Below are 13,950 nucleotides of genomic sequence, written 5' to 3'. Positions count from 1 at the left end.
TTACCCTTCTATTACTTACACTTCACAACTACTGCTCCACTGATAGTCTCTCGCTCCTCTTCTGCTCTCTGGGCTCTACCCGCTCCGTTCGCCCTGCGGGCTCACTCCGCTCCCCTACCCTGCCCCCAATTCCCACCCGCCCCCAGTACATCTACATTTATTCCGACAAAAACCACACCCACTGCTACGCTTATCCAATCACTATCCCACTTACTAAACACACTCTCTTTTTTTCCCGCCAAAACCAACTTACAGTCAACTCCCCATTGTTATCTTACATAACCAATTCCACTCTATTCCCACTCCCAAACCACACCCCCTCCAACCTAATTGCAACTCTCCATACACTAACTACTACCTGGATAACATCCAGTTCCTATATACACACTATTTCCTACATACCTTACTTCTCTATTTTTATACTACTACACTATTAACACGTTCCCAACATGCTCTCTAAACACTCCTTCCTCTTCCTTTCACTGTTACTACTCCTCACCTTATCTTCTTTCTACCATCTTTCCCAGCCCACAATTCTCACCCACTTCCAACCCTTTCACATAACTAACCCTCACAGCTCACCTTTTTCTCATTCATACTCTCTTATTTCCCCCCATTTATACCCCTCAGAAAACCTCCTCCTTATTCAACACAAACTTATTTCCTACCATACTTATTCTATCACCATAACTGCTAGCAAAGCCCTCCAATTTACAAAAGAACCCAGTCTCATCTCCCTGCTAACTACTCACCTAAACTACTCCATACTCTATCTGATTAGTGTCCTCATATCTGGAGACATCCATCCTAATCCAGGCCCCACCACCACAACCGCCATAAATAAATCCCTATTATTCACTTCCTTAAATTCCCAAAGTGTAGTAAACAAAGTCCCAAACCTTCACGCTTGGCTCACACACAATAAACCTGACATCCTGACTATTTCTGAAACCTGGCTAAAACCGCACATTAAAGACTCTGAAATAGTTCCTCCAAACTACTCCATCATAAGAAAAGACAGACCTCACAAAAAAGGCGGAGGAGTAGCCCTTCTATATTCTTCCTCCCTAGTAGTTACTCCCTATAATAAACCTATTCCACACTTCAACAATGCCGAACTTCTCCTTACTCTACTACAAATCAATAATTATAAACACATATGCATAGCTTCCCTTTATATCCCCCCAGGCGATAATATCCCCACACTCAAACTTATCCTTTCCTGGCTATCCAGTAACATTAATAATGAAACCATAATCCTAGGAGATGTTAACATTAACAGGGCCCTTATCCAGTCTCCTACAAACCCCATTAACATCAACCTCTATAATTTCTCACAACAAATCACTTCAGTAACTCACCCTGCCAAAACCTCCTCCAATGGGAGTATATTAGATTGGATTCTAGTCTCCCATCCTCACTATTTCACCAATAGTGGCACTCTTCCTGACCCACTTGGTGACCACATACCCACCTTTACCCACCGGCTTCCCACTATCCTTCAACGAACCCATAACTATATTACTATCCGTGACCAAAAAAACTTCAACCCAATAACCTTTTCAAATTCATTACAAGCAATTAATTGGAATTGTTTAAAAACTCTACCTCTAAACAATGCAGTCTCATACTTCAACTCAACATTCTTAAAATTACTAGACTCCCAAGCTCCCTTACGGACAAAGAGAATTAAAACTAAATCAGCCCCATGGCTCTCCAAATGTACTCTTGCTACCATGAGACAGAGAGACAAAGTCTGGGCACGCTACCAAAAACATAAGATAGCACCACTCCATAACGAATATAAAATGCTCCGAAATAAAGTAAAAAAACTCATTACTTTTGATCGTCAAAACTACTTCTATACACTCCAAAACCATAATAAAAACAACCCTCAAAAATTCTGGAAAGGGATCTCTACTCTCCTCCACCCTAGTAAACCAGATACTCCTACCCCTGACCCAAATGCTCCTGAACTTGATTTAGCCACCCAATTTAACTCTTTCTTTATTGACTCTATCTCCAAATTGACCTCCTCATTCTCCAACACCTCCCTGCTATCCAATACCCCCCCACCCACCCCCACTCTCTCTACTTCTTCACCCTACTCCGCACCCACTAACTCCTCTTCCCCTGCTTCCACACAAACTCTATCCTCATCTCCACCACCCCATAACTCCCCCCCTCCTGACTGCAACCTCTTCTCATTAAATCCCATATCTACATCTACTATAAAGAAACTCCTTCAGAAATTGAAACCATGTACCAATGCTCCTGATAATATCCCTTCTTACTTTCTCAGTATAGCTGCTGATACTCTTGCCTACCCCATTAGCATCTTAATAAACCGCTCACTACAAGAATGTACTGTTCCCCAAATCTGGAAACAAGCCTTTATTATACCTCTACACAAAGGTGGTAACAATAATAACATTACTAATTTCCGTTCCATAGCCATCCTGTCCCCCATTTCAAAAATCCTAGAAAAATGTGTCCAACTTCAACTTCTTCCTCACCTCCTAGACAACCATCTTATAACTCCCACACAGCACGGTTTCAGACCCAATCATAGCACTATGACTGCCCTCCTCTCCTTCCTTGAAATTGTAAACAAAGCCCGTGACTCAGGACAAATTGTTTCCACTTTACTTCTTGACCTCTCCAAAGCCTTCGATACTATCTCACACAGCCTGCTCTTAACTAAACTCTCCAAACTTTACCTATCTTCCTCCTCTTTGAACTGGTTCTCTAGTTACCTATCTAACAGAAACCAAGCTGTAAAATGGAAAAAAGCCACCTCCTCTTTCCTTAGTACCCCTACAGGAGTTCCACAAGGCTCCATACTGGGTCCTCTTCTCTTCAATATTTTTATTAACGACTTCCACAAATCAATCCCACTCTCCAGCATCATCCAATACGCAGATGATTCAACTATCATCTGTTCTGCCTCTTCGATCACTACACTACAAAACTCACTCAAGATGCCTTCTCTTCCACAGAGCAATGGATGCTAAGTAATCATCTAGCTCTCAATGCTACCAAGACCAAACTAATGTTATTTACTCCTTCGAAAGTCACTCCTCCCAACATGAATACATTCTTAGTTACTAGTCAAAACAACTCACCTCTTGAAATAGTGTCAGAGACCAAACTACTTGGGGTCCTAATAGACAACCAACTTAAATTTAACTCCCACCTGCAAATAAACATCAAAAAAACTCATCAAAAACTTGGCATGCTTTATAGACAGAATGCCTACCTCACAGCTGCTACTAAAATTACTCTCTCTACTTCCTTCCTTATCCCCTCCCTTCTCTATGGTGCCCCACTACTAACTAATCTCCAGTCCCTTATTAAAAAACAGCTTAGCTCCTGCTATAACAAAATCGCAAAATTCGCCACCAGCCATAAGTCCTCCACTCACCACTGTTTATCCCTCCATAAACTAAAATGGCTAGAACTTCCCAATCAACTAACTTATACTCAACTAACTCTAGCCCATAAGCTTATTCTAAACCCCTCCCTCTGTCCCTCCCTTTCCTCTGCCTTTAAAATGCACCTACCTAACAGAGTTCTAAGGTCAAATAATCAAAATCTACTAGAAGTGCACAAACCTACTCATCCCCCAGGCAAAACCTTCTTTCCTTCAGCCTCGTCTCTGGAACTCCCTACCTCCACTCATCCGCACCACCTCGAACCACTCTACCTTCAAAAATTCTCTTTTCTTACATCTAGCATCACAGTGGGAATGCTCTTGCTCCCACCCTACATAACTAACATTACCTAATATCGTTCAGTACAATATCTTACTTTTATTTAGTTTACTTTGTTTGTTCTCTAATCTGTATTAATGTTTACATTTGTTCTACTAACTAGTATGTCTCTTCTCAAAGTATTTACTGTTATTACTGATATTCCGTAATTGATAAGTTTTACTCTTAGTCTGCCTTCATACTATTAATAACTGTCTGTACCTACATTGTCACTGTCAAATGTTGAATGTATATTTTGTTTTTGGAGCTTTTCTCCCCAGGACTCCATTGAAAATGGGTTCTTTATGGCCCAATGGACTATCCTGGTAAACCAACTGCAATAAATAAATAAATAAATAAATTGACAGACCTCGATGCTTTGCCAGAGATGGCCTGCATCTGTCACCCCTGGGCTTCCGGATACTGGCCAAGGCTCTTGCCAACCCTATAGTGCCTTTTTCAGGTGGTGTTCCAAAGACCAAATTACCACCGTAATAGCTGCATACAAATGCAATCTGAGGGTCATGATGCTCAATGCTAGAAGTCTAAATCTTAAAGTGCACTTGCTCAAAGCACTCCTTAAAATGGAGAACATCGGCATTTGTGCTGTAACAGAGACCTGGTTCAAGACAGCAGAAAGCACCCCAGAACTACCAGGCTATAACTCATTCCACACCTTTCGGCCCCAGAACTTGGACCAAAGCTCCAAAGGTGGTAGTGTTTCCATACTCATAAAGGATGCGCACACCTCCAGATTGGTAGCTCAACTTAATGCATCAGAGATACTTAAGGTGCGGCTAACATTGGGTAAGACAGCAATTCAGGTTGTAGCCTGTTACAGGTCCTCAACCATGTCCCAAGACACTCATCCCATGTTCCTAAGCACCCTGGAGAATATTAGGGTCCAGTCTAACTCACTCATACTGGGCGACTTCAACTACCTCTCCATTAACTGGGAAAACTACTCATGTACCAATACACTTGCCCAACATTTCCTGGAATTCGTTAATTCCAATGCCCTGGACCAGCTTGTTCTTACCCCCACTAGAGGTAGCAACATCCTTGACCTGGTCATTACTAACATGGGTAACTGTTGTTCTACACCAATAGTCAACTCCTCCTTGGTTAGATCTGACCACAAATGAATCACCTTGGAAATCCACATCCCTCCCACCCCCCATCCTCAAAGGTAACCACCATGAAAAACTTCTCCATAGCTAACTTTGGGCTCCTAAGAACAGAGGTGGCTAACTTCACAGCACCCATGCAAATGGAGAATATTTGCATGACCGCCAAATCATACACCAATGCACTGTACAAACACGTACACAAATGCATGGATCTCACCATACCCAATAGAACCAAGATGCTCTCCTCCAAAAAAAGGAAGACAATCTGGTGGTCACCTGCCATAAACAAACTCTACAACAGAAGGAGGAAACTGATGCAGAATAAGGTGAAGTCCCAAGACTGGAAAAATTCCCTTATCAGCCTCAACAAAAAGTTGAGATCCCTCATCAAATCCTCTAGAGCTAGCTATGAAAACAAAATTTCAGCAGATGGTAAAGACAACCACAAGGTCTTCTATAGTTATGTAAAGAACCTCCACAGCAATATCCAGATTTGCTCTGAGCTACTGCACAATGGTACCACCTATACCGACAGATATGCCAATATACTGTCCGACAGATTCAGTGCCAACTTTTCCCCTCTCTCCCCCCAAAGGACCAATCACAATACCAGTAGATTGCCAGGCACCCAGTATTACTGTTGCACAGGTTAAAACAGCACTGTCCAAGGCCAAGAATACAGCTTTTATGGGACATGACAATATTCCTGGCTGTGTTCTACATGAAATACAGAGTGAACTGGCACATCACCTGTGTGCCCTATTCAATCACAACCTCACCTCAGACTTTGCCCCTATGAAATGGCACACTGCTATAGTCATCCCTCTCCACAAAGGATGAGCGACTACAGACCCTGGGAACTATCCTCCCATTAGCCTGACAAGTCTGATATGCAAAGCTATAGAATGCATCATCATGGACCTAATAAACAAGGATATAGGGAATCTCCAAACTCTGGATCCCACACAATTTGGTTTTGTGAAGGGTAGATCATGCCTGCTCAACTTGGTTGACTTCTTTGAGTCAGTCACCAGAGCTGTGGATGAAAGCAAGGTGGTTCATACAGCCTACCTTGATCTGGCCAAGGCCTTTGATACTATTCCCCACTCAGGAATCATAGAAAAACTCACTAAGCTAGACATCAACCCCTATAACACTAGGTGGGGTTGCAAACTGGCTCACAGATAGAACCTCAGTGTGAAGGTAGCTGACTCCAAGTCAGACTGCCGACCAGTCATGAGTGGAGTCCCACAGGGATCAGTCCCCTCTACTCTTCCCTCATTAGGTCACTCATTGAGTACAATGCCCTCACAAGACACCTGCAATAACTGGAGAGGCCACAAAAGTAACTCACAAAGAGGATCCTAAGCCTTAAACACTTGTCCTATATGGACAGACTCAAAAAACTCCAACTATTCTCTGTCTCATATCGCCTACTTAGAGGTGATCTCTGCTTAACTTATTAAGCCATGTCTGCCCCAGTTCTGTTAGAAATGCTACATCTGAAGAAATCCCAATCCCTCTGCACCACACGCTCCAGAGACCTCAGCCTCATTAACACAATCAACAGAACATGCTGGAGGGACAGGTTCATAACCCAGAGACTGCCCATGCTATGGAGTAGACTTCCCATACATGTCAAACAGAGCACCTCACTGGCCCTCTTAAAGAGAAATCTTGATGAGTGGATGGGAAATAGAAAATTCACCCAGGGATCACTCCAGTGGTTTTACTCGACATAGACACTGGAAACTAAGGGTGGGTGGCACATTGCCAGGGTAATCCTATGGACTAGGCTTGTAAAGGCTCCAGGCCCATTAGCCTAGTACACACCTATGAACCTATAAATAGGAAGTCTGTAGTTAAAATTATGGCAGATGGTTTGAGTAAAGCATTTGATAAGATGCAACACAAGACTTTATGGGATATACTGAAAGAGTATAATGTAAGTTAAAAATAATATTTTTTTTCAGTGTATGAAAATAATAAAGTGAAATAGTGGTGAATGGTTGGTTAAGTCAATAAATATATATAAAAGTGGTATAAGGCATGGATGTCCAGTGAGTAGTGTTTTTATTTGCATTGCTTATGAATGCAGTTGTTAGCAAGATGAATATAGCTTTAAGAATATCAGGATACAGGACTACAGAAGAAATTCAACTACCAGTGATGTTTGCCTATGCAGAATATACAGTTTTAATGACAAAAAATAAAGAATTGATGCAAGAAGGTATTAAGCAAATTAATCAATATTTAAAGGCAGCTGGTATGTTTATAAATAAAGATAAAAGTAAATGCATAGGAACAATAGATAACATGGAAGGTATTCAGTTTAATAGATAAGTAATAAATATATTAGGTATAACATTTGGTACTGACTTGTATAAAATGCAACAATGGGATAATATAATGCAAAAAGTAATGAATATATGTTTGTTCTGGAGGACATACAAGTTGATGTACAGGAAGAAAGATTACTTAAGCAATTCTGTCTTACTAAGTGAAATTCATATTCAGTGAATGTGTTTATGGTGCCTGTAATATATGAAAAATAATTGATGTCAATTGTGTTCTTATTTATATGGGGATCCATATTAAATCCAGTGAAAATATGTGTGTTATATGTCAAGGAAGAGGGAGAAAGATTAGGTTTAGTTAATCCTATTCTCCATGCAGCATCATTGAATTTCTATAAAGTGATGGCCTTGTTGCAAGAAGGTAATAGATCTTAGATAAGTGTAACAATGAAATAAAAATACAAGGAATTATGGGAAAGGGTGAGTGAGTACATTGAAAAGGTTGAAAGGATATTTGAATGATGAAATAAAAGAGTATCAAGACAAAATTTTGTTATGGAAAATTAATATAAATAATCTAGAAAAGAACATAGGTATTATTGTATATATCCATGGAAACAAATAGAGAATGGGAAAAGATAAGCCATAAAGGTGAGATTAGAGTGGTGTAAAACATTTATGAATGTAGAGTTATTTTTTGTGGAGATTAACAATAAGAAGTTACCAGTGAAAGCTAATATGCCATATAATAAAATAAAAGAAAGAATATGTAACTATTGTGTTGAAGATGAAACTCAGAACATATTTTTCAAGATGTAAAAGGGTAAAGGAATTATCGGAAAAGTATGTGAAAATAAGATTGTGGAAGGTATTAAAGGAATAAAGGATATAAATATAAATGTGTCAGATATGGGCATTATGTTAATAAAGGATAAAAAGATCTTAAGAAAATTGATAAAAAAGATATTTTATATAATATGTACTACATGGAATGAAAGAGTAAATGAGATGCAATTTAAAAAAATGGATATTATCAGAAATATTGAAGAAAATGCCATTTTGGTTGTGGAAAAAGGGTAAGGGTAGATAAAAAAAGACTAGAATGTATTAAAATGTAAGTATATGGTGAAGTGTAAGCATTAAAAATTTATATAATTATAAATAATGTATAATATGTAAATATTATAAATAATGTAAATGTGATATGGTGTTTAATAAAGAACCCCTACTCATCTTTGTTGCTAGTGAGACCCATTTTGTAGAACTACTTCCTGTTTCCATTCCAGATGCAGAGGCAGCCTGGAGAAAGAAAGAGACAGATGGAGACAGAAGGAGATAATGGAGTGGTGAGAGAAATGGAGGTGGAAGCAAATACTGAGACCAGAGAATGTGTGCAGGATTCTGAGGAGATGTTTTTTAAAAAAAAATGTTTGATGGAGATAAGTTGGCAAATGATGGGCATATAATTATAACCCTCCAGTCCATAGGGTTGGAGGATGATTCCCTTAAAGAAGTGATGATACAGAGAAAAAGAGGAAATGCTTCCTTGGGGGACATTATACAGAAAATACAAAAGGAGGATGCAGAGACAATCCTGAAGAATAGTGATGACATCAAAAATAAAACATATGCAGAGAAAGTTTCAAAGAAGGCAAAAGGGGAGTAGAAGAAAATGAAAAATGGAAGTATGTGGCAAGTATTCAAAGTAAAGAAGACAAAGAAATGCACAGGTGTGAAGTATGGGGCAATTTAATAACTCCTTTGGGTGTAAAAGCACATGAGGTAAGAGCATTTATTCTTATTTAAAAATAAACATTTGTGACATATTTCACACAGTTTTTTTCAATGAAAAATGTTCTTGGAGAATATGAAAATAAAGAAATACTGTAACCCATAGAATATTTATCTGATAAAAGCATTTAACAGGTAAACAAAATAGAAAATCAATGTACAATTTTGAAGAGAGGGGGGAAGAAAGACTTTGAAAGGATATTTGAAAACTTTATGCAAAGAAGTACTGGATATCACAAATGTTTATGATAAAATTGGTTTATGGAATGATGAATGGGATTGTAACACTGTGTTAAAAATAGAAAGAGAAAAAAAATTATACTTATACAAGCATGATAAATGTGGAGGGGAATAGAGGTCATAAAATACTGGGAGCAACCCAAAACATGCTTTTTTTTTTGTGGAAAAGGACATTTGATAAGTAACTGGTGGGGAAAGGGGACATGACACAAAAAAGTGTTATAAATGTAACAAATTTGGACACTTATGGATGAATTATAAAAATTAGAATAAGAGTAAGGAAAAAGAAAGCAAAGAAAATGAATAAGGAGAAGAAATTTTAGAAGTAGTAGAAGTAGAAAAAAGTTAGATGAGGAAAACATAATAAAGAAGAAATAGAAGAAAGTTTTGATATAAGTGATATAAATTGTGAGGTAGTAAAATAAAAAAAAATATTGTTGGTAAAAGGTAAAGACACATAAAAAGAAAAAATAAAGGGATAAATACAAAAGAAAAAGTGAGAAGAAATGGATGAAAAAGAATATATAGAAATAATGATTGGGGAGTTGATATAATAGTTAAGGTGTTTGACTACCAGAGATAAGGTACAGTGGTTGATTCTCACCTTTGGGAGGGAAACTAGCTAGGCTGATAATGGCCTATTTAAAAAGCTAGTCTAGTATTAGCTATGAACTTATGAAACTAGGAAAAATTAAAATTTAAAATTAAAGTGCTTTCTGTAAATGTGAATAGTATTAAAAATATTCTAAGAAGAATAGAGATTTTTGATGGTGGTGTAATACATGTGATGTAGATATGTTAGAAGACACAAGATTTTTAACAAATGAAGAAAGATTACAAACAGAGAAACTATGGGGAGGAAACATAAAACTGGAATTTGAGAAATGAGAGGGGAAGTAGTTGAAACAGGATTTTCTGATCACCTTGCAATATGGCTAGAGATAAAGAAAAACAAAGGCTATGTAAAAATAGGCAAACAAATAAAAATGATAAATGAGAAAGCATGAACTGAATAAGACAAGAGATTAATAATATAATTCTGGAAAGATCATATTACTTTGAGAACATTTTAATTAAATTGGTCTGAATGGTGGGTGATATTTAAGGAAAAATATATATTTTTTACAGTGGCAATGTGATGAGAGAAAAGTAGAGAAAGAAAAATATAAAAGAACATAATGATGCAATGGAATAGTTAGAACATGATATAAAGTACTTCAAGAAAGAAAAAGAATTATATGAAAGAAAGCAAGAAAAAAATAAAAGAATTGTTATATAAGCAAATATATTTTTGCAAGGAAAAAGAAGTATCAAGTTACTTAAGCAGACTAGTAAAGGAAGATGGTAGTGTAATGAGAGAAATAAACAATGTAAATGGAGAACTAGAACTAAAAAAAGATAATGAACAGAGTCATATAATATTTACAAGAAATGTTTAATGAAAAAGAAGGTAATGAAAAACCCTGGAAAGTAAAATATTAACAGAAAAAGAGAATAAAGAGTTGGAAAAGAAAATTTCTTTACATGAGCTAGATAAAATATTAGGGCAAGTAAATATAGATTCAGCTGCAGGACCAGATGGAATATGATATGAATTGTATAAAAAATAAGGAATTGGAAAAAAAATGTTTACATGACTGTTTAAATGACGGTCTTATGTATAAAGAATTATATAGTGGAATACTTAAATTCATATGGAAAAAGAAATATAGAAAGCAATTACAAAAGGACATTGATAGCACTGAATAATAATGATTATAAGAGCTTTATGAAAATAATACAAAAGAGATTTAATACCTAAATGGAAAATATTATGGAATAAAATATATATAATATAAAGGGGAAAGGCTGTCAATAATTACTAATGATAGAGAAATTGTGGATGATATGAATACAAAAGAAGAAGTGAAAATCATGATAAGAGATCTTAATAAGATATTTGATACAATTGGATATGAAGTCTAATGGGCAATAATGAAAGAATATAATATAAGTGAGAAAGTTAGGAAATTATGCACATCAGCTTATAGTAATAATAATAAAGAAAATGCTTGTAAATGGCTGGTTAAGCCAAGAGGTACATACGAAGAGTGGTGTAAGACAGGGATGCTGAATGAGTTGTATAGTCTTTGCACTAGTTATGAATTTGATAGTATGTGAAATAAATTATAAAATGAAGAAGGCAGGGTATGTAACACCTAAATGTTTAAGAATTTCAGTTCTGTTAACATATGCAGATGGCATTATAATAATTGCAAGAAACAAAATTTGGATAAGTAAAGTAATAATTTGCACAGATGTGTGTCTAGATGTGATAGAGATGGCTTTAAATAAAGAGAAAAGAAAAGGTTTAGATGATGTAGTAAAGATAGGGGCTATATATTTTACTATGAATGCAATTTCTGTGTTAGGTATAAAATTTGGAAGTAAAGATGTAAGTAGAATTCAACGTGAAAAAAAAGAAGAAATAAAAAAACTGTCTTTTCTGGAGAACATAAATTGTTATTCAGAAAAAAATGCATAGTTGATAAATTCAGAACTGATGGGAAAAATAGCATACTAATAAGTATACTTATGTTGCCAGCAGTATTTGAAAAGGAATTGTTTCAGACATTTTTTCATTTATATGGGGTTCTAGATTAAAGCCAGTGAAAAGAAGAGTTTTGTATGTACTTAAATAAGAAGGAGGTTTAGTGTTAATTAACCCACTTGTATATTCTGCTTCATTAAATTTGTACAACGTGCTATAGTGGGTAATTGGAAAAGATATGGGATTAGTAGTAAAACAGTATAAATATAAGTTTGATACATTTTGGGTTATAATGAAAAAGAGTAAAAGAGAAAATGAGTGCATGAATGAAGAAATAAAATGCTACCAAAAATATTTGTGGGAAAAATAAAAACTGATGATATAGGAAAAGATTGAAAAGTATGGTATAAGAATGCAATGATAAAACATTATTATGTAAAACCACAGGAAAATCTAACAAATGAAAAAAATTAAAGTTATAAAAATAAGAAGCAAATGATATAATCAGGAAGGAGAATGTTAAGATTTTTGTGGAGAGTGGTAGTTGATAAATTACCAGTAAAAGGAAATATTCCATATAAAAAGAAAAGTGATATATGTTTACATTGTCAAGAAGAAAAAACTATAGAACATGTGTTTTTGAAATTTAGAAAAGTAAAAAAGTCATGGGGAAAAACTATGCAAAGAAGATTTTTTCAAAGATATAAAAGACGTGGATAAATACACATGGATATGATTAAATATGGATATAAGAATAGATAAAAAGTCGTTTTATGTCATAGGGAGTATATGGAATAAAAGAATAAATGAAATTTCGTTTAATACTAAATGGGTTTTAGCAACAATATTAGGTAAAGTCAGATAGTGGTTATGAAAGAAGGAATGGATGTCTTAAAAATGCAGTGTCATTGTAAAGGAAATTATGAATATGTGTAAATAAATGGCATATCTGTATATTCATACAGTTGTAAATATTTGTAAATATGTTGTAAAGGAGAGTCCTTTTTGTATATAAATAAAGGACCCCCTACTCTTTTTGATAGGTGCACTGGAATATTTTATGTCCACCTGATATACCACCAACTCAAGCAGATGGGGCCTAGGTTTAACATCTCATCTAAAGGATGGCACACTCAGCAGTGCAGCAACCCCTTATGCTGCACTGCAGTATCAGCATTCAAAATATCTGGTGTGGGAATTGAACCCACAGCATTCTGCACCAAAGTTGAGTGTGCTGCCTGTTGTATCACTAACACTGCACTAACATAGTAGTTAATTACATGGTAATTAATTACCATTACATGCTAATCAGAAGGCAAAGGAAGCAATGAACAATGACAATTTGCGCAATATGCATTAACTGGACTGACCCCGAGAATATGGCTGCTCTAGGGATTACAACTGTAATTCTTCCCTTTTCTTTAGATAGATTCAAAAACCTGAAAAATCCTGTACGTTCTTTCATTTTAAAACTCTGAATCTAAATGGCTTAATCCAGCCTCCCTTTTAGGTGACTGTGCAAGCCATTTTAGTTTCCTTAGGAGTTAGCAATCCTTATTTGCTTTTTTCTTATACTTCTCCTGCCCTGGCCATCCTTCTCAGAAGGTGTCACTGTAGAAACTGGATATTTGGTGGTAGACCATAGCCTTACCCTTTATAGGGATGTGCCTTCCTGAATCCATTATGAACCAGAGAGAAATAAGCCTGGTGCTGACTGCCAAGAAATTACCAGGACTGATTATAACTCTGTTCTTGGTTTAATGGTTATCATATAAGTTTCAAAAGATAAAATAAATGAGGAGCACTTCTTTGGAGCATCCATCCATCCCTCCTCAAACCCTTTTTGCCATTTTTGCCCATAGAGTCAGGGTGTCACTTCAACAGTGACAATCATCTAGAGCCAAGGTTTATACTGCCAGGTTGCTAGCCCTGCTGCGGAACACCATTGTCTTTTATTTGATACGTCTTTCTCTGCAGTCATCTACAAAGATCATAATCAACAATCAGATAATCATCCTTTCTCAGCTGTGAAAAAGGCAGATAATAGCACTCTATGGCATTCACAACAGGCCATACACACTCCCAACATTCACAACAGGCCACACACACTCCTAGCATTCACAACAGGCCTCACACACACTCCCAGCATTCACAACAGACTGTACACACTCCCAGCATTCCCAACAGGCCTCACACACTCTCAGATTCAC

This window comes from Protopterus annectens, chromosome 1.part1, assembly GCF_019279795.1.
Source record: "Protopterus annectens isolate FY-2018-M chromosome 1.part1, PAN1.0, whole genome shotgun sequence".
Classification (NCBI taxonomy): Eukaryota; Metazoa; Chordata; order Ceratodontiformes; family Protopteridae; genus Protopterus; species Protopterus annectens.
Note: the sequence above shows the minus strand (reverse complement) of the source record.